Here is an 18659-nt window from a genome sequence, read left to right on the forward strand (position 1 = left end):
AGGGAAACAACACTCAAAACTAGGTAGAAGGAAAGAATCAAAAAATTTCTTCAGTACGGATTGATCACCGAAAATCTTAAAAGACTTTCTTAATAGGCCTAATTTGTGTGCAATTGAAGAAGAAACTGACCTAATGTGTTTCTTAAAAGTAAATTTACTGTCGAGAATCACACATATAATTTTAAAGGAATGGGGGAGAGGGAGTACTGTAGTCATGCCCTGCTGAGAGGGGGTACCAGATAGTGGGAAGGGTTAAATGTGTGTGAGCGTGCATATCTACATATTTAGCTGTCATTTTTTGACAGGTCACGTACACTAGCATAATGGGAAAACTAGTGGGCGTAGAACACTACCCTGAAGAACTGCTGATGTCACATTCCCATACTCACTATGGTGCCCATCAACAACTCTTTGCAAACTATACTTAAAAATTCAATAAAGAAGCAAAGAAAAGACCCACCTACTCCCAAATGTTCGAGTATGAAAACAAGGGCCTCATGATTAACACGGTCAAAGGCAACACTAGGTGAAGACTTGTTAAGAAAGCGGTGAAGAGTACTTAAACAATAGGTGAAGGGACGAGAATTAATTAGTGAAGGCAGTTAAAATTGGACGAAGGATCGATAAAGAACGGGTGACGGTCCTTTGATGAAGAGGTGGAGTCTAGCTAGGCTTGCATGCTAACTTTTATCATAGCAATTAATCTGTTACATAAATGTCGGGCATACGAAGTTGAGAATTCTACGAAAGTTAAGACTACTGCACGAAAGGGATGAAGGCAGTTATTGGAGTTAGTAAAAGCCATTAAAGAAAATCCTAGGGAAGAGGTGAAAGCATTAACATACACTTGGAATCATTTGAACGAAAAATAGAATCTTAAAAAATTATTGTTGAAATATCAATCCCAATATGTTTAGGGTATATTCGATCCTACTAAAATTTCCAACCGCTCGGGTCAAATGTAATATACAGTACGTTTAAAAACATTCACAGAGTTTATTCACGTTCTTGAACGGCAAACTATTGATCGATCATTCGCCTGTAAGAGTAACTTGCATTTTAGAAAAATAAATATAAATTTTACGAATGCCTAAGTGGTCCAAGCATTACTACAATAAAACCAACTTTTTTAAGGGGGACATTCAATACAAGGATTTTTTTTTTCAAGCTAATAAACCGATCGTTCAAGAGATGACTACAGTATAATAAATTTTAAACGTATATCAGTTCGATATTTTGTAGCTACACTAATCTCAAGAGTCGTCTAAAAAAATGGAACACCATCCTGATAACAAAGCTACTTCAGAACGAGGAAGCGTTATTAAAATTTGTAGATTTTCAGAGATCGTGTTACATCGTCCCTGGAGAGAGAGAGAGAGAGAGAGAGAGAGAGAGAGAGAGAGAGAGAGAGAGAGAGAGAGAGAGCTCATTCTTGACAAACTTACTATTTAATCGATTCCTTTAAAATTTTATTAGAAATTTCGATTACAAATTGGATGCTACTAACTGGAAGATATGGATCATGCTAGCAGTACAGTATATACAAAGTGAGCTGAACTAATTACATGTTCGTTTTTCATAAGACTTCGAGACTCGGCTCAGTATATCACGTTACAAATTACGCCAACTTGGGTCGAGTACACGGCATAAAGAGACAAGCAGGAGCAACCTATAAAGATAGACTAGGGATTTCGTTATGAAGAAGTAAATTATGGGAATGAAAAAGACAGGGACTACGTGAAAATGAAAATGAGTTGATTCGTACTATACACACACACACACACACATACATATATATATATATATATATATATATATATATATATATATATATATATATATATATATATATATATATATATATATATTATATATATATACTCTCTCTCTCTCTCTCTCTCTCTCTCTCTCTCTCTCTCTCTCTCTCTCTCTCTCTCTCTCTCTCTCTCAAAGTTCCGTCTTCAATAAAGGTGAAGACAAACTCACACAATAACACAGGACACCAATATTGCATCTGATAATCAAAAACTTCGTCAAGGTCTTTTTTTCCACTGATCGAAATAGTGCTTTTTTTTTTACTTCTTACCAAATAATCAATAAAAAAATGTCTATAAATACTGAACATTTGTTTGTGTTTGGATTACAGCCCAGCAAATTCAGTACTTGAGCTGTAGCATACCTGATGAGGCGTGTATTGAATGGTAGCAGGCTTTCCCACCCAGTACTCTTGTACCCAACAATTGATGTGTCAAGACAAAGACAGATGAACGTTTAATGCGTATGATGATGAGATACAGTGATCCTACGCCTCTCACAGTCCCTCACATCCTCATCTTCATAATTGCGAATGGAATAATCAATCAGCAATCGTCTCTTTTACCTCATCATCATCATCACGACTGCGAAAGGAATAATCAATCATGAGCAATTGTTGATCCCTTGCTCAGACAAATGAGAACTGAATCGATGTCGGTATTTCGACACCCAAGGAGTGATAATGAACGAAGCCGATTGGAAAAATAAATGAGTCTTACGGTGCTATCGCCGACTTATTTATAGTTTAATAAAAAAAAATTCACGAGAAAATCGTATATGCTAAATTGCCACCTGAGATATGTACTAGAAAATATAGGAATGATAAAAAAAAACTACCTACTCACATACTTTAATTCTCCGACTCTGCTTTGGAGACAGCCACTCTTTTGGGGGCTCCGGGAGCATATTCAAAAAGCCCCCCCCCCCCCCTCCCACCCCCACCCTTAGCTACCCCACTGGCTGCAAAAATTCCATTTCCATCGCTGGAGAAGAAGTTTTAGTCGATTTCCTCTCTGAATAAGGAGCAGACAAAGATTAAGAGGGGAATCTGATAATCGTGATTGGAGGTAAATTTTATTTCCGTCTAATTAGACAGAGGCAGGGAAGAGATCTTTTAACGCACTTTATTGGTGAAAAGCATTCGACGCCGAGTTCTGTCCATTAAAATGGCCAAGGTTTTAAGTTCTTGTATGTTTTTTTCTTTCATTTTGCCGGGTATTTGATCTTAACTCGTTACTTTTCTGTGTCCAATTTTAGTTTTCATCCTAGGAATTTCCAATTTCGATTATTTACAAAAACTATATATTCAGATGAAGTGAATACTAGAAAGCATTATGGCTTTACAGAAAGATGAATCAGATGAAATAATAGTTATCTCATCACAAAATCTCTAACTGAATGTAAATTAAGAAAAAGCACAAGTAAAGCATAATGTGTACTTATGATCCATGGTAACCTACAAGTACAATAACTAACACCAAAGAACTTCAAAATCATTGATCAGAGGCTATGGTTCATCACGTGCCTTTAAATACATTGGCCTTATGGTTGGTTCCACGGTTTACATTTCAAAGTTGGAAAGCTTAAATGAGATCTATGAGATTGTCTTACATCTACACCTGTGCTTAGAGATTGGAGTGGATTTTAAGCAACCCCATACCAACACAGAATTACTAGATGAAAATAAAAAATACATCACCAACTGATGGTTAATATGTACTAGTGTACGAGACCCGTCAAAAAAGATGTCTAAATATTTAGATAAATATGCACACAAACGCACAAAGATTAACAACTTCCCACCCCCTCCCACCTTTCCTAACCACAACACACTAGTTTTGGCAATTTGTGAGATATTGTTGTTTTTGTTTTTCGAAAGGCTGGCGTTCAGCGTGACAATAATTTATATATATATATATATATATATATATATATATATATATATATATATTATATATATATATATATATATACATATATGTATATATATGTATATATATATATATATATATATATATACATATATGTATATATATGTATATATGAATATATATTTATATGTATATATATATATATATATATATATATATATATATATATATATATACATATACAATATACAATAATTCCGGAAAAGTCAGATTTTAGATGAAATAATAATACTGGATTAACGGGAAACAGACCAGGGCTTAGATTCAAATTTCTGTCTTTGGTACAGGAGATTAAAAAGGATTCAACAATATTCCTTTGGATTGTGACGGGCCGAGAGAAGGTTGTGAACTCAAAGACAGTATGAAAGCAACCGAGTTAGTTTATTGTAGAACACTCTCCTTTATATACAAAATCTCAAGCAACAAGAATTTTCATGTTCAAAAGTCGACACTGTTACCGATGAGAAAACAGACATGTTATTTCAGGTTCTTTTTAGTGCGAGGGGAGAGCGAAGATACAAGCACAACATGAAGGATGTACGATCGTGTGACACACGGTTGGTACATGGCTCCCCCTCTAAAAATGACATACTGAACATGTTAAATAGGTGCCCTGAAGCTGGAGAGGTAGTAGTAAAAACTGCGCCGATTAGCAGCAGTGAGTGGTTGTAGAAGTCGTTGGTTGGGGTGCGAGCGAGTGGTGGATGGGTGGCTTTGTTGCCGCTCCGGCTCGTCACGGGGTAGGCGTGTCCTACGGAATTCATAGGCGTGTCCTACGGCATTCATAGGCCTACGGCGTTCATAGGCGTGTATGTCCTACGGCATTCATAGGCGTGTGTCCTACGGCATTCACGTCAGCTTCGGTTGAAGTTGAATAGGTGTCCTCTTCGTCACGGGTGGAGGCGTTGATGGGGGTTTTGAAGGTAATGAAATGGCTGCCCTTAAGGCCACGAAGTAGGTTCACCTCACGTTTAAAGCCGTGTGCTTCAGGTTGCAGGCGAGTGATACTGGTCATTTTCCCCGAGGGTGAGCGAAGCCCTTTGGTCCCCCAACGGTTGTTGAGAGAGCTGAAAAGGCGTTGCTATACGGGCGGTTGGCGACGGCGAGTACTGCTGCAGAAGGTATGCGTTGAAGGCGTCATAGTAACAGTGAGAGGTGGAGGTTGGGGGGGGGAGGCGGAAGGAGCGAGTCACTCCGGGGTCACCAATGTGACGGGCCGAGAGAAGGTAGTGAACTCAAAGGCAGTATGAAAGCAACTGAGTTAGTTTATTGTAGAACACTCTCCTTTATATACAAAATCTCAAGCAACAAGAATTTTCATGTTCAAATGTCGACACTGTTACCGATGAGAAAACAGGCATGTTATTTCAGGTTCTTTTTTGTGCGAGGGGAGAGCGAAGATACAAGCACAACATGAAGGATGTACGATCGTGTGACACACAGTTGGTACAGGATATAGTCATTTACATGGATTTTTTTACTCGCCTCTGACCATCTAATTCTGTGACTTGACCCTAACCAGTGGGAGGCCAAGGCATTATTAAGAGAACCCCTAGAGACGGCCACCTATATATATATATATATATATATATATATATATATATATATATATATATATATATATACCATGGCCTTCCACTGTCTTGAGTTACAGTTCTCTTGCTTGAGGGTACACTCAGGCACACTATTCTATTTTATTTCTCTTCCTCTAGTTTTGTTAAAGTTTTTATAGTTTATATCGGCAATATTTATTTTAATGTTGTTACTGCTCTTAATATATTTTATTTTTCAATGTTTCCTTTCCTCACTGGGCTATTTCCCCTGTTGGAGCCCCGGGGCTTATAGCACCTTGCTTTTCCAACTATGGTTTTAGCTTAGCAAATAATAATAATAATAATAATAATAATAATAATAATGATAAATAAATAAATAAATACATATATATTTATATATATATACATATATACACACACATATATATATATATATATATATAGAGAGAGAGAGAGAGAGAGAGAGAGAGAGAGAGAGAGAGAGAGAGAGAGAGATAAATTTGCTATTTATTAGAGGGGAGATTGCTTTTCACTATGAAGGAACTGCGAAAATTTTCACTCTCTCTCTCTCTCTCTCTCTCTCTCTCTCTCTCTCTCTCTCTCTCTCTCTCTCTCTCTCTCTCCATACATAGAGTATATACATACAGTGCATACATATGTGTGTCTTGTTGATTAAGAATATATGCCTAACAAAAACACAGCTTCCGAATTTTTATAACATGCTTAAACAAAAATAAGACTTTATTCATTCATTCATGTATTCAATATTTTTCATGCTGGCAAAAACTGTCATAACTCTCAGCTTTTACCGATTGATGTCCACTGATGAATTGACAGCATAGAAATTGGATATAAAACAAATCAACCAAACGAGTTCATAAAATCAAAATGACATTAGGACTAAATAACTATTCATCATCATCATCATCTACGCCAATTGACGTGAAGGGCGTCGGTTACATTTCGCTAGTCGTCTCTTATCATGAACTTTTAATTCAATACTTCTCCATTCATCCTCTCCTACTTCACGTTTCATAGTCGTCAGCTAAGTAGGACTGGGTCTCCCAACTCTTCTAGTGCCATGTGGAGCCCAATTGAAAGTTTGATGAACTAATCTCTCTCGGGGAGTGCGGAAAGAATGACCATACCATCTCCCGTGCGCGGACAGAGTGTCGAAAGACAGTGTCGAAGGACAGAGCATCGAAGGACAAAGTGTCGAATGGACAAAAAGTCGAACAGACAAAGTGTCGAACAGACAAAATGTCGAACAGACAATGTGTCGAACAGACAATGTGTCGAAATTATAAAAATGATAAATGATAAAATATAAATGATAAAAAGAGAGAGAATACAGTATCCATTTAACTAACGACCTAATTAACCTTTAACTATATAATAATGTTTACATTGGTATATCCTTACATATAACAATATAACAATGATAAAATATAAATGATAAAAAGAGAAAGAATACAGTATCCATTTAACTAACGGCCTAATTAACCTTTAACTATATAATAATGTTTACATTGGTATATCCTTACATATAACTATATAACAATGTTTACAATGATATATCCTTACATATAACAATTCTTACATTGTTATATTCTTACATGCATATTCTAGAGAGAGATAGAGAGAATATATATACGGTATTCAGTCTGTTAGAGATTCCTCACCAGTTAACTTCCTTCGAGATTCAAGTTTCAATTTAAATTTCCATTCTACCTAACCTATAATAATGGAGATAATCAAGACTCAATAAGTTAATTGAGTCTTTTGATGATGAAACCGATGAAACATTAGGAGAATTTTTACAATATTTTGAAGTTACATGGCTTGGAATCGTCCAGAGGGGAAGAAGAAGAAAGCCATTATATGAAATTGACTTGTGGTCAGTTCACGAGAGAGTTGCAAAAGATTTGCCTAGGACCAATAACTCCGTTGAAGGATGGCATAATGCTTTTCATAGAAGAGTGAAGATTTGCCACCCAACAGAGGACAAACTTTTACGAAAACTTCGTATGGAGCAGGCCAGCACTGAAATGATTCTAGGACAAATTCAACAAGGCCGTGATGTAAAAAGAAAATACAAGATAAATGCTCTCCTTAACCTAAGACTAAAAAGTATTTTTGATACATATGACGTCAATGATGGATTACAATATCTTCGAGCCATCGCTCACAATCTTTAAATAAATATTGCTACTAGTTTTTTTAATACATTAATACATTTGTATTTTCATATTTTATGTCTTCTCATAAATAAATTTTTATTGCTTATATTGATGTATGATGTATATTTATGATCCTATATCCATTTTATTTTTTAAAAGCGCTGAATGACCTTGTAATCCCAGTGCTTGGCGTAAGCCTAAATTGAATAATCAACTCAAAAAACATTTATAACTCCTTGTAACTCTCTATCTTCTGAATGACCTTGAAGTCCCATTGCTTGACGTAAGCCTAAAATCAATAATCAAATCCAATCTATCTCTCTCTCTCTCTCTTTTTAACTTTTGTCCATTCTACACTTTGTCCATTCGACACTTTGTCCTTCGACGCTCTGTCCTTCGACACTCTGTCCGCGCACGGGAGATGGTATGGTCATTCTTTCCGCACTCCCCGAGAGAATTAGTTCATCAAACTTAGCTAAATCATTTTCTTTACTTGAGTTTTGATTTGTTACGAAAATTGGTGCGTGATCTAGATTAAAATCTTCCCAAATATGGTTTTGAGAGAGAGAGAGAGAGAGAGAGAGAGAGAGAGAGAGAGAGATTCTACTAAAATAAGGTTTCGGAAAAGAGAGAGAGAGAGAGAGAGAGAGAGAGAGAGAGAGAGAGAGAGAGAGAGAGAGAGATAAATTCAGATGCAATGTACACTACAACCTACATTACCAAATTTCCTTGGAAGAATCCTTCAGTACTATTCATTTTCTCGTCTTTCCTTCAAAGGGAAATAGAATCCCATACACTAAGTCTTCCCTTCGCATCCTAAGTCCAAATCCCCAGAAGTTTTATTCCCGCTGTGACCAAGTTGTGGAATGATCTTCCTAATCTGGTAGTGTAATCGGTGGAACTTCAAAAGTTCAAACTTGCGGCGAAAGTTTTTAGGTTGAACAGGCTGACATGTGTCTCTTTTCATAGTTCATAAAAGATCTATTTTGATATTGTTACTGTTCTTAAAATATGACATTTTAATGGTTCATTACTTCCCTTGCAATCTATTTCCTTTCTTCATTGCGCTATTTTCCCTATTGGAGACCTTGGGCCTTTTTGCATCCTGCTTTTTTAAACTAGATCTGTAGCTTAGCTAATAATAATAATAATAATAATAATAATAATAATAATAAAGTTTTAATTTCAGAGATGAAGCTACTCACGCATCTCCGAAGATATCGAGAAAAATGTAAAGCCAATATTAGACAACACAAATATTAGTTATAAATTGGTTTATTGGAATTTCATTGGTATATCTAGATCAAACTTTTAATTTGTGAATTTTTGAAAAAAAAATAGAAAATAAAACAAAAAAAGAAATTGATAACGTTAATATGAACCCCCTTTGAAGGACATTATTATTATTATTATTGTTATTATTATTATTACAAGCTAGGTTAAAACCCTAGTTAGAGAAATAAGATGCTATAACCCCAAGGTCTCCAACAGGGAAAAATAGCCCAGTGAGGAGAGGAAACAAAGACAAACAAACTACAAGAAAAGATTATATAATCAAAATAAAATAAAATATAGGCACTGCTCCTAATTAGACCTTATAAGAAAAACCAACTCTTTGTACCCTTTAATAGTTTAAGTAAACAACCATCATGGTATCCAAATCTGATTTAATTAGTAAATATAATGATAGATTCTACTATTCCTCTTCTATTGACGTGTTTCTTTCCCATTTGTAAGGGGTAAAAGCACGGCTGCCTTCTTTTTGAAGAACTTTGCTTTGGCTTTGGGGTAGACCGTAGTAACGATAGGCTGCTCTGCCTGATGATAGATTCTACTACAATGACGCTAAAAAGTATTGCCACCACGAAATTAGACCTGTTGTCATATTTTGTCCAGCCAATTAGGAATTTGTTATTTGGAGTCATTCCCATCAATAAATTTAAGTTCCTTCTGTTATTACCTCCGCCAACGAAGCTGGAAGGAGGTTATGTTTTCGCCCCTGTTTGTGTGTGTTTGTTTGTTTGTGAATAGCTTCCTGGCCACAATTTTAATCGTAGAGTGATGAATCTTGCAGGGATTAACTGTCATGTAAAAAGCTGGAAATTATTAAATTTTGGAAGGTCAAGGTCATGGTAAAGCAAAATGTCCAATTCACGTAATCAGCCATAAGTTTGGACATCGTTGTCACAGAGACTTCAAACTTGGTTCATATTTGAGTGTATGAAAATCCAAGCCAATTAATACATGATATGGTCAAAGGTTAAGGTCAAGGCCGAGCAAATGGTCGAGAAAAAAGCTTCCGCGGCGGAGGTCTGCGCTCTACTGAGCTCCCCTCTGGTTGCTTATTTCTTACTCACACTTTACAATTATTTTACTACTTCCCCATCTTCTTGGCGTTATTGAATTTTTTTTCCAGGTCACGCATGAGCAGAAGAGACAACCATCTCTTAAGAGCTAAAGAGATGGAACATATCAATATATAAACAATAGTCAGGACATATCTACACCCAAATTAGGACCAGGATTGATGAAAATATAAATAGATAACTGAAAAAGCCTGATTTACCGAATCTCCCAAATTGAGAAATGCTTGACCTGGATAGTCCGAATATACTAAAAGTGATGGTCCTAGAAAAATGAAAAGCTTAATTAACGATAAAACGGTGACTTGCAAACTATAAAATGCCATATATTTTTCCTGTGCTAAATTTCCATCAGAAATATAGGTTTCATTGTAATAAATACACACACCTACGCACGTAGAGACACAAAAAAAATTCTTTTGGAAAATGGAAATACGACAAGATCGTAAATTATATGTAATAAGCATCTGATATGTCATTTGAAATGTCAATAACTAAGGTAATGGTCTCAGTGATATTGAACCACAGCTGTCACACGATAAAAGTTTCACATTCAAGTGAGAGTAAAGCAGTTTAACCTTTTCAAACACGTACCAAAAAAAAAAAAAAAATTCTTTCCGTGTATCGGTGAACTTGAAAGTGCGTCTCGTTTATTTTCTCTCCTTTTTTAGAATATACCAAATGATGAAGGAATAATAAATTGTATAACTTCCATATTAAACAAAATTGGGCACAGCTTAAATCTGCAACCAAAGGAATCATTCCACATTGTGAAAACAATTTTCACGAGGAAATTTTTTTTAAAAAAAACAGCAAAATTCGTGGGAATTATATTTAAAAAAAAAATGAATGAATGAATGATTTGAAGTTCTCTGGCACCTGACATCGAAGGTCATTGACTTATTTCGAAAGATTTGCATTACTTCTATTATAAAACGGTAGTTCGCAATGCGTGAAAAAAAAAAAAAAACTTAAATCAAATCGAGGAAATATTCTAGGGTCTTAAAGCATTTGAACATTATCTACGATGGAAGAAATAAGTTTTTCCTTCGGGAAATATCTTAGAACAAGTACAGCAGTGAAAATGACATATTTCTTTTAGGGTTGTTTTCGAAATAGACTGTCGGCGAGAAAAGAATGAACGAGAGAGAGAGAGAGAGAGAGAGAGAGAGAGAGAGAGAGAGAGAGAGAGAGAGAATCAACTTTCTTTCTGGGTCTTGATATTTCCGCCAAGTTACTCCACCAAACTTTGGACAATAGCCTCCATTAACTTAGGATTACAGTCGAATGAACAAAGGTAGAGATAAAGCGGAGATTAATCGAAAGGAAAGTATAAGGAACAAGTGGAAAATGAAAAGGAAAAGACGACAGTGTGATAAAGTGGGAACCAAAGCATAGCTGAAAAAAAAAAGTTTAAGCTTTCTGTTATCACTTGAAGGTTTGATTGCAGGATTTTTGACTGCACATGGGAAAACTTCTCCAGCTCAAGATCCTGGCTAATAAAGCTTTCATAGCTTATAGTTCTACCTGCCGAGTCATCAGCAGCCATTGCCTAGCCCACCTGGCCCTGGCTTGGGTGGAGAGGTGGCCTTGAACGCTGATTATATCTATATATGGTCAGTCTCTGGGGCATTGTCACTGTCCCTTGCCTCTGCAATTCAGGAGCAACCTTTAAACAAGGGAAAGGTATTTTACGCAACTATACACTCCGCAGAAGCCAAACATCTGTCTGACAAGAACATGTGCAGATTGTACCGCACGTGTTTCAGACACGCTCGTACACGTGCAGATTGTACCGCACGTGTTTCATACACGTGCATATTGTACCGCACGTGTTTCATACACGCTCGTACACGTGCAGATTGTACCGCACTAACCGCACGTGTTTCAATCACTCGTACACTGTAACAGTTTTGATTTTTTATCTTATCAATCGCCCTCCCCCGCACTGTTAATAGACAATTCTGTCTTTTAATGCTAGCACAAGCTTTATCATGGTTGAATTTTTGTGACGTTCTTCCTCGGAAGTCGCTGTTTATAAACTCGATGTCTGTTTAATAAAGTTTAGTTGCATTCACCTCGCCTATCAGCTATCACCTAACGGCTTGCACGCACAAGATAATACATTTGATGAGTCGACCGGCTTACTCTATATTAACCATAAACAGCAGATTGGTCAAGTTCTTTCAATTTAACTTGGAATAAGAATTTTCAGAGGAGATAATTCAATATGATTTGCTAAAGATACAATTATGATATCAAAGAAATACGGCGATATACGTCTATAGTAAAGGCGGTTTTGCTGATCCCAGAGTGATAAAAATTTTTTTTAATTAAATTCTCTCTCTCTCTCTCTCTCTCTCTCTCTCTCTCTCTCTCTCTCTCTCTCTCTCTCTCATACATGAGCGCTGCCACAAAAGAGAGATATTCATATTTTTGTTAGTAGTAAAAACAATAATTATTAAAAAATTTAATATTCTTCCGAGGTCTACAAAAACAAAAATAAAAAATTTTAAGTAATTTATATTTTTCCTAACATACTTACCGAGAACTACTTTCTATAGGAGTCACTGGTGATCTCCTCTCTATCGACCAGAGTTTTGCGTATGTTACCCCCCCCCCCCCACTCCGCGCTCTAAGTAGCCTTACCCCCGGCATCAAGGAATGTGCCCCGAGGGTAGGATCAAGGTAGGTCGCTGCTTGGCTGGGTCACCTTCATCATTAAGTTCTATTGAATTAGCACAATGCTAGCAAGGGAAGAGAGGCACTCGGGGAAGGAAGGGAGAGCCATTACCCGAAAGTAGTTCTCGGTAAGTATGTTAGGATAAATAAAAATTACTTAAAATTTTTGATTTGTTCCAACACGAATACTTACCTCGAACTACTTTCTATAGGAGACTTACACTTTAGGAGGCGGGAGTGCTATTCTGACCCCCTGACCCGGCCGTGGAGGCCAAGAGGCCTATGGATAACGGGACCTACTAGAGAGCGGAAGCGAGGGTAACTACACGTTAGTGTCTAAGTACTCACCCTTTGAAAAACTTCTTTTGACGTTCTTTCCAGAAGCGTAGCCGTGAAGAATGTGTTATTTTCTGGGAACAGTCAGTATTCCCCGAAGAGGCAAGTAAGCAACTGGGTAGGAGGTAGGAAATCGCACTTGTGCCTACCGGTCGCTAGTCTTGAACGCGCCTGGGGTTTTTACCGTTACACCGCTTGGAGGGCGGAGATGACTGTTCCAATGGAGAACCCGTCCAAGGATTTTCTTGAGTAGTCCTTGAGGTAGTGGGCAGTAAAGGTTGACTGGTTCGACCAAGTACCTGCTCGCAGGATCTGCCCCACTGCCATGTTTTTCTCAAAGGCTAAGGAGGTGCTCAGGCCCCTGATGTCATGAGGCCGGGGAGTGCCCGGCACTGCTATGCCATCTTCCTTGTAGGTTCTGGCGATAACTTGTCTCAACCAGAAGGAGATGGTGTTTTTGGAAACTTGTTTCTTATTAATACCTGTGGAAACGAAGAGGCTCTTGATGCCTGGTTGGAGATGCGCTGTCCTTTCCAGGTATTTCCTAATTGTTCGCACTGGGCACAATTTCAAGTCTTCTGCATTGCCTGTCTTAGGGATGGCAGGAATTGAGAAACCCTCAAACTTCGGGTCCCAGACTGCTGGGTTCTGAGTCTTGGCCACAAAAGAAGGCACGAACTTGCAGGATACTTCTTTCCACCCCTTTGAATGAGAAACGTCGTATGACAGACCATGGATCTCTCCCACTCTCTTAGCGGACGCCAAGGCCAGCAAGAAGACGGCCTTGAGGGTGAGATCTTTGTCTACGATATCCTTCAAGGGTTCAAAGGGGGGACGACACAGCATCTTCAGGACCTTGGCTAAGTCCCACTGGGGCACCCTACTCGCCTGAGGGGGGCAAGACTGCTCGAAGCTCTTGACAAGCATCGCTATGTGTCTCAAGGCCCCCAGGTCGATGCCCTTCAGGAGGAAGACTTGGCCTAAGGCGGCTCGAACCCCTTTTATGGCTGGAATTGACATTCCTACCTTGTCCCTAAGAAACACCAGAAAATCTGCTATGTCTGGGACAGAGGCCTTAAGAGGTCTAATGTGCCTCTCAGAGCACCACTTCGTGAAGGAGGCCCATTTTGCCTGGTATACCGCGGCTGACGACTTTCTCAGGTACAGAGACATTCTCTTAGCCGTGGAGGGAGAATATCCTTCCTTCTTCAGGAGCCGCTCGATAGTCTCCAGGCGTGAAGACGAAGGGAGAGTGGGTTGTCGTGGAGCTTGAGAAAGTGAGGCTGGTGCAGAAGGTCTGACCTGGCGGGTAGAGGCCACGGCGGTTGACTCGCTAGGTCTTTTAGGTCTGCGAACCACTCTCTCTCCGGCCACCAGGGCGCTACCAAAGTCATTTTTAGGTTTCGGGCGGTCCTTACTCTGTTGAGAACCTGTCTTATCAACGTGAAAGGGGGAAAAGCGTACACATCCAGATTGTCCCACTTGTGCTGAAAGGCGTCTTCTAAGGCTGCTTTCGGGTCTGGTACAGGGGAGCAATAGACTGGGAGTTGGGCGTTGAGTTTTGTTGCAAAGAGGTCCATCACCGGGGAACCCCATCGTTGAATGATGAGCCTGGCTACTTCTGGGAGAAGGGACCATTCTGTCCCTACTATCTGGCCCATTCTGCTGAGGCCGTCGGCCAGAACGTTTTTCTTCCCGGGAATGAACCTTGCTAACAACACCACGTGATTTTCTTCTGCCCAATTTAGAATCTCTATGGTGAGATCGCACAACTCTCTCGATTTCAAGCCTCCCTGCTTCTTTATGTATGCTACTACCGTGGCGTTGTCGCACATCAACGCCACGTCGTTTCCCTTTAGCAGACTTGCAAAGTGTAAGCACGCCTTCTGGACTGCTTTCAACTCCAGGATATTGATGTGGAGTTGCTTTTCCCCTTCCAACCAGGTACCTTGTGCAGTTTCGTCGAGGAGATGGGCTCCCCATCCTTGGTTGGAGGCGTCTGTGAACAGAAGTAATTCTGGAGGGCCGGTCCCGAAGGGCATCCCCTAGAGGGAGTTCGACTGGCAGTGCCACCATTCCAGGGAGGGTCTCGTGTCTGGAAGGACTGGAATTAGCACTTGTTGTGAGTCCGTCTGGCACCAGAGGTTCTTGAGATTCCATTGAATGGATCTGAGCCTTACCCTCCCTTGGGGAACTAGTTTCTCCAATGAGACCAGGTGGCCTATCAGCCTCTGCCAGTCTTTCGCTCTCCTGGGGTGTTCTGACAGGAACGGTTGAATGATGTGCCTGAGGTTCCTTATCCTGTCTTCCGAAGGGAAAACTTTTCCCTGAATGGTGTCCAATGTCATCCCCAAGTAGTTCATTCTGGTGGACGGGGATAGATTTGACTTCTTCGGGTTGATTACAATCCCCAGATCTCTGCAAAACTGGAGGAGACTTCTCCCTTGTTCCTCCAAGAGGGCCTTTGAGGCGGAAAGGAGCAACCAGTCGTCCAGGTATCTGATAAGGCGGATGCCTCGTTCGTGAGCCCACACTGAGACAGTCGTGAAGACTCTCGTGAACACTTGGGGCGCTGTTGACAGACCGAAGCAAAGAGTCCTGAATTGCAGGATCTGGGAACCCCATTTCACCCGGAGGAACTTCCGACTCGAGGGGTGGATCGGAATTTGGAAGTATGCGTCCTTGAGGTCGATGGTCATCATAAAATCTTTCTCCCTCAAGGACAGCAGGACTGACCTTGGAGTGTCCATCTTGAAGTCCGTCTTCTTGACGAACTTGTTGAGAGCTGACAGATCTATAACCGGTCTCTACCCCCCCCCCCCCCCCGTCGCTTTCTCCACCAGGAACAGGCGACTGTAGAAACCTGGCCCTGGGAGAAGAACTTCTTCCATGGCGCCCTTCTCTAACATGGAGGATACCTCCTCTTGAAGGGCGGTCCTCTTTAACGGATCCTTGGGAGCTAGCCATTCTGTCCGGTTGGCCGGAATAAGAGGGGGTGGTTCCGTCAGGAACGGGAGTCTGTAGCCCTCCTTTAGGACGGACACTGTCCAAGGCTCTGCCCCTTGAGCCTTCCATGCTTGCCAATGTTGTCTGAGGCATCCCCCAACCCGAGGCTTGGGCGGGGATAGGGGGCCTCCCACTCTATCTTCTTCTAGAGGGGCGGCCTGATCTGCCTCTCCTAGAGGCGGAGTAACCCGACCTGAAGGAGCTTGAGGGCACTGCAGCTCCCCTGCGGGAGGGTTGCGGCGTTAAGGACCAGGAGGAAGAGGGGGCCTCTCTCCTCGTAGTGCTGGAAGAGGCTTGGGGCGTCGCGGCGCTATCCGAGACGGACCTCTTGTAGGGCGGTCTCCTAGAAGTCGCCGGTCTGGTGACGTTGGCCTCCTTCTTTTTCGAGACCTTTTCCATTATGGTTTCTAGCTCCTTCAGAGGAAACAGAGACTCTCCCCACAGGGGCAGACTACGAATGGCTCGCGCCTCCCTGTCTGGTACCTTCCGAGACACCTTCGTTAGCACAGAGTCTCGCTTACGGAGAACCCAGTTGGCTCTTAGGGCGAGAGACTGATAGGTCAGAAACTTGAGGGTTTTACCCCCAGAGGTAATGAGGTCCCTCAGTAGGCCTTGCTGATCAGGGTCCTCGGGGTCGAAGGAGGCTTGAACACCCACCAACGTGGAAGCCCACCAGTCCAGCCAAGAGGAGACGTTGACTAAGTCTCGCGACATTTCCTCCATCATGGAGGCCTCTGCTGGCGAGAAACAGACTGGGGCCGAAGAGGCTCTATCGTCTGAGACGCCTTGACTCAGAATGTCTACTGCCGACTCCACTTTACAAGGACCTGGGCGACGTCCTGCAGGCACATAGACTTTCCCTTGGGTTTTGAGGCCCTGGAGCAATTTCGAGGCACTCTGGGTCTTGGGGGCCTCGGCATTGCTGGCCACTACTTTGTCAATGTACTCTTGCCCTAGAACTAGATCTCGGGCTAGAGGGAGTGCTAGGGATGTCTTAGGTTGGGAGGGAGTCTGCATGATTCTCAGCAGGCTTGACCTCCAGGAATCTCCATCCGTAGCTGCAGGTTCTGCTATTTCGTGGTGCCTTCTGATAAGGCTAACCACTCTCCTATAGGCGGAGTCCTCCGTCGGGGAGCCCTCCCCTCCGTCAGCCAAGGTCTCGGCCTGGGGCGGGGGAGCCGGTTTACCGGGCACGCCGACTGGACGCCTAGCCCTTGGGGCCAGGGGCGCCGTCCTGCCGAGGTACTGGACCTCATCTGCGGGTAAGTCCGCACCAGGGGCTCGGGATAATACAGGCACCGCTGGTTCAGCGGGGACTCTCGTACGCCCTAAGGCTCTGGGTGCTGAGGGCGCGGTTCCCGTGGGCTGACCCGACAGCGGGAACCGTTCCTTCCGACCCGAAGGCCGCACCAGCTGGGCTGGTTCAGCCAGGCTGCCTGACAAGAAGCGCGTTTCCCCCCGCTGGGCGGGGTGAACCGGAGGCCTCGAGGACTTATGCTTTCTCGAGAGGTCTTTCCTGCGAGCCAGGTCGTGAGGGTCAAGGCTGTGCTTGGAGGACGGCAGCCTTGGGGACCGCTCACTGGACCGGCGGTCTGGGGAACGAAGCACCTTCGATTCCCGCGAAGATACGTAGATCCAGGCGCCACCGGGAGATACACTTCTCCTATACTTACGGCTCGGGGAGCGGGAGCGCTTTCTGCTATACCGAGAGCGCGACCTCGAGCGGGAACGCTCGCTCCTGGACCGCTCCCTCCGACGGCGGTGTTTCACCCTGACCTCTTCCTCTGACGAGGAATAGACGTCCGATGAGCCCGACGACACTGTGTTCACCGCGTGTCGGCTGGTAGCGGGGACTGCGGGGGACTTCTTCGGTCGTTGAATGCCAGAGGTCGAGGGCTGGAGGAAGTCATCGCGGACTTCCGTGGGGAGGGTTGGGAATGACTCAAACCGTTCCATGCCCGGGAGCCAGGGATCCAGGGTCACATCCATCCTCAGGGGTGACCTACCCGGCGTCTTCGGGAGCCTCCAACCGAAGGCCTCGTTACCCGAAGGTCGAACTTTCCTCTGGTTGTCTCCCCCTAACGACGAACCAGAAGAACAGGCCCACGAGGGCGGCGGTGATACCGAGACCGCGTTACTACCCCACAAGGGTCATCGGAGGAAGCGTGCCCCCCGAGCACAAGGGCCGACTCTCCGGACGCACTACTGGGTCCTTCACTAGCCCTAGAGGGGCCCGCCATTGGCACTGCACTTACACTGGGCTCCTGGGAAAGGACGCCTTGTTCATCCACAACACTAGACTTACCTCGTCCCCTACTCTGTGTAGGGGATGGAGAAACCGAGGCCCCGTCGGACCGCTCACTGGGTGATGGTATCGGCGAGGAAACACTAATTTTCCTGGGGGAACGTTTCGCTGATTTCCTCTTTTTGGTACCGTAGCGTACCCACTGTATATCGCTCCAGTCTACACACTCGGGGCACGTGTCTGCTGACGAGCAAACCTTTCCCCTACAGGAGGAACAAAGGGAGTGAGGATCCACTTCTGGCTTGGAGAGGAACGCTCCACACGATTTCCCGGCTCTAGGCCCAGGACAACGGCGAATTTGCTCCATAATGCACACAACGCACGACAAGCACTAAGGGAATCAATGAAAACACTGGGTAAGCACACGGTTGAAAGGTGAACGCACAGGAACACTTGGGAAAAGCACACTGGAAAACGCAAGTTGCCACGCTGGGAACACGTGGGACACTAGAACGCACACAAAGGATCGACAGAGAAACGAGAGCGAG

The 18659-nt window shown here is 42.5% G+C and overlaps 1 long non-coding RNA gene across 1 annotated transcript in view; it reads right to left on the reverse strand.

The window, feature by feature from the left end:
• Positions 1 to 1510: 1510 nt before the first annotated feature.
• The window catches only part of LOC137632907 (uncharacterized), a 155953-nt gene continuing 138804 nt past the window's right edge, over positions 1511 to 18659 (reverse strand). Inside the window, exon 3 of the long non-coding RNA XR_011042135.1 lies at positions 1511 to 1669. This is a non-coding gene — a long non-coding RNA (uncharacterized lncRNA). The remainder of the gene's footprint in view (positions 1670 to 18659) is intronic.

The sequence above is a fragment of the Palaemon carinicauda genome, chromosome 42, assembly GCF_036898095.1.
Source record: "Palaemon carinicauda isolate YSFRI2023 chromosome 42, ASM3689809v2, whole genome shotgun sequence".
NCBI classification, from domain to species: domain Eukaryota; kingdom Metazoa; phylum Arthropoda; class Malacostraca; order Decapoda; family Palaemonidae; genus Palaemon; species Palaemon carinicauda.